Genomic DNA, 4,160 nt, shown 5'->3' with positions numbered 1-4,160 from the left:
GTACACTATTGTCCACGGTTCGGTCACCACCTGATTGTCCCCAGTACGGAGTTGAGTTATCCAAATTTTCTCTTGCTCCCTTTTGTCGAGCCATGCCAGAGGTTTTCCGGCCTTATCGCTGGTCTCATAAATCTTATGACGTGTGGCCAACAATCTTAATTTAGTCGCCTCCCTAAGATATTCCTGATGTTCTTGCTGTTTAAGAAGCAAGCATTGGGCCGTATCCGAAGTCGGGTTACAGGTGTATTGGGCATCGGCACTATGCAGCTCCAATTCTATAGTATTGAGCTCTTGCAGCTTTTCACGTTTATGACCCACAATGGAAGCGATGACCTGTCCCCTGAGAACGGTTTTGTAGGCCTCCCACAGGGTAGTTGGAGAGTGGACCGACAAGATGTTTTCTTGGAAATAGTGTTGTGTTGTGGTGACAATAGCTTTCCTGATCTTGGGAAGCCATAAGTATCCAGGAAATATGGGATAGATTCGCTGCCGCACTTTGTGATAATATGTGTACGTTAGATGCACAGGGGAGTGATCAGCGATTCCCCTGGGTCCCATCTTAATCTTTTCGACATTTCTCAAACTACCTGGAGATACAAGAAAGTAGTTTATTCGAGACAGGCTAATATGAACCCCAGAGTGAAAAGTAAATTGTCGTGCTGCGGGGTGGCGATGCCTCCAGATGAACCCCAGTGCTTCCAGAAAGCTCCCCAGGCGGGAGACACCCGCTGCCTGCACCCTTGCGGGTGCCGGTCCAAAGTCCCATCTACAGTGTCAATAAAGTCTCCCCCAATCAGCAGTTCCCCCTTAGGGAGGTCAAGTAAGAAGTCACTAAGGGCTGGGAGTGCTACGGCATGAAGGGCTGGAGGAGTGTAGACTGTTAATATATTGATAGGGTCCTTTCCATTGACCAATAAGAGCCGTGAAGCGGCCGCCTGTGTCCGTTTTTGTTTTAAGTATTATTAGCGGCTACTGTTTTCGAACTAGGATACCTACACCCCTCGAGCCCAAAGAAAAATCTGAGTGGGCAACCATCTTAAACCCCCATCTGTCTAACGCTTTGCATGTGGTACCAGTGAGAAGTGCCTCCTGTAGCAGAGCCACCGTCGGGGAATATCGTTTTAGACATTGTAGGACCAAGCCTCTTTTTATTTTGTCTCCCTGACTATGCATGTCCCACGTAAGTAACGACAGGGGAGCTATCGGTGTTTCAGGGAACTGCCATCAGTCAGGCGGCAATGGGGCCTGTGCTGTCATTACTATTGGAGTGTGTAAATTGCATCACAGAGTTATATGAGGAGCACTTTTGTTGACCGATGTCCGGAAAGATGACATACAGGAGTGCCTTGTTGTTGACCATAACCTAGAAAAACCACAACCATAACACCAAACCCATTCCCTCCACCCCCACCCTGCCTCCCTGCTAGAAGGATTTAAACCTACCCGCCACCCCAACATTGCAGAGCGCTCAAAACCCAATCCCAATAACAGTACTTGCGTGTAGGGGATGAGAAGTCCGTGGAGAGCTGTAGTCTACCCCCATTGAAGACCAACTACCAGCAGAGTCTCGCCACAGCTATTCAACAAGTACCAGTGCCGCGATCTTTGGCGTGCCCCCAGCCAGGTGGGGTTGAACATGCGAGCCAGTTTTCAAGTGACAACGTGTTCATCCATCATTTATATGCAACTCCCAAAAGGGTCTCTCAAGTCTGGTAAGTTCCAATCGCGCCACGCCACCCTCATCATTCTTCGGCCTCCGACCACTGCGTACAGTCGTTCTCTTGCTCTTGTCCGTGATCCTTGGGGTCTTTTTCCGTCCTTCGCTGTTGCTGGACTCTCTCTGACGATCTGGACCCCTCTACTCGCCACCACCCCTCGAGCCAGTCATGGGCCTCCTCCGGTGTGTCAAAAAACCAAGTCTTTCCATCCACTACCACGTGCAGCTTTGCAGGAAACAGCATGGAGTAAGGTAATTCTCTGCACGAAGTTCTTTTTTGACCTCAAGGAAGCTCCTGCGACGCTTAGTACCCACTGCCGTGTAGTGTGGAAAAAAGGAAAACACCGAGTTTTGAATGTTGTGCTGCGGCGCCACTCTTGCAGTTTGCAGAATAACATCTCTGTCGCGGAAATTGAAGATGCGGGCCAGGACGGGTCTAGGGGGTGCACCAGGCTTGGGCCCACCACCTGGCACCCTGTGCGCCCTTCCCACTGAGAAGAAGGTGAATAGGCCTCTCGGCTGGAGTCTAGTGTTTATGAGACTCTCGACATAAAGGTCCATGGCTGGACCCCCTTCAGTTTCAGGAATGCCCGTGATTCGGACGTTATTGCGGCAAGAGCGCCCCTCCTGGTCATCTAGCTTCGCTGCCATCATTTTATTCTCGGCTTCTAAGTGGCTGACTTTTTTAAGCAATGTGGTAGTGTCTTTAGACAGGGCTTTCATTGCTTGTTCCACCTCCATGACCCTTGCGGTCATCTTTTGAATGTCAGCCCGTAGGAAGGATACGTCCATAGAGATGGAGCCCACCGTCGATTGGACATTAGTAAGAGCAGCCATAATATCATCCAGCGTCACTTTACTCGCTCCCTCTCCTTCTGTGGCCTTGTCTGACATGTCTTTGTGGTTTGTCAAGGCCGGAAAGTCTCTTGCATATGCCTATTTGTCCAGTTTGACCTGAGAGGTCGTACGCGGGCTCCTGCCCCCCATCCTTGTCTGGATAACCTAGCGCCAGTCGGTAGTCGCCACCGCCTGCCGTTGGACCCGTCTCCACACGCGGCCTGTCGGTTTTCCCGCCATGCCCTAAACTTGCAGGTGTTGGGGCACTGGTCTTGTAAAGCCCCCTCAGCCAAGGTGCACGTGTTCCCCAGGGGCACCCTGTCAGGTTGAGTGACCCCAGAGCACTTCTCAGGATCTTCAGTCAATGGAGCCGTGTGTTGCTGAAGCTGCAGCCAGGGAAATCCTGGTATTAGAAACAGGTCTGCCACCGGGGCCAAGAGCAGAATCTGTAGGGCCACCCCGGGGTAAGCCCTCTTTTGTTTATGCCTAGCCAGTGGTCAGTGTCTCCCCGGGTGCTGAATCACTCCCAAGGGGCACTACAAAAATGTCCCCGGCGTCTGAACCGCCCCCTGCCACGAGGCCGCAATGATGTGTGTCCAGGGGCCCTGGAATGAAGTCTGCACAGGCGGGACTTATTATCAACAAAGGCCCAGGCCTCTGCTGGGTTCCCCAGGCACTCCTCTCCCCATGGCGGAAAAATCTGCCTCTCCTGTGCATACCGCACTCCCGCTGCTATTCTTAGATCAAGTTCAGGCCCTCGCACCTCCAGGTGGGAGCCAATTCTCCTCAGGTCCCGACTACTGCAGGTCAGTTAGCCCGCCCACTCCTCTATTCACTCCGGGGTGCGCCGCATTCAAAATTGGGCCGGGGCCAGCGCTGCAGGCATCCTTTGTGCTCCGCTCATTGCTCCTCCAGCCCAGGGGGGGGGTCAAGATTACTGACGATCGGTACCTGCCAGCGACGTGCAGCCTCCTGTCCCGGCTGGCAGCGCCGTCCCGGGTGCCCGATTATCCGGCGGTCGCCCACCGGATCTAGTGCACTCCTGCTGGGTCCGAGTCACAGGCAAGTCCCCGGCTGCAGCCGCGGGTGTAGGCCGCACCTTTACACACTGCTCCTTCGGTGCTCAGCTATCTCATATGTCCGGAAATACGACCGGACGGTGCACCGCCGTCTCCGCTCACCTGGGCTGTCTTCTAGGCAGGATTATTGTACGGATTGGATGTCGGACAGTTTGGGGAACCTACGCCTCCCTCAGAGCTCCTCTAGGCTGTGGCCATCTTAGTCGGCTGCAGGCCACGCCCCCGGCAAGTGACATTTTAAAGTGGTAGGGCGTATAAGTTGTTCATGTGTGTTGTGTCACGAGCAAATCGAGTGTGCACCTCGGGGATTTCTCCTGTGTGAAAGTTTAAAAAAAGAGTGGGAAAATCATGCATTTTAAGGCATATTTGATGACGCAAGACTGTTTATAATGCAATTGTGATAGCGTAGACTTGAAATATTTCAACACATAAAATACACTCCATATTTTACAGATTAAAATTGTTTGGTAACTGTAGTGCGCAAATTTAAAGTACAAGCAAGGTTTATAATTATCTTACCTGCACAC

Source organism: Lissotriton vulgaris, chromosome 4_1 (genome assembly GCF_964263255.1).
Source record: "Lissotriton vulgaris chromosome 4_1, aLisVul1.2, whole genome shotgun sequence".
In the NCBI taxonomy this organism is placed as follows: Eukaryota; Metazoa; Chordata; class Amphibia; order Caudata; family Salamandridae; genus Lissotriton; species Lissotriton vulgaris.
The sequence above is the reverse complement of the archived record's forward strand: the minus strand, read 5'-3'. Positions refer to the sequence as shown.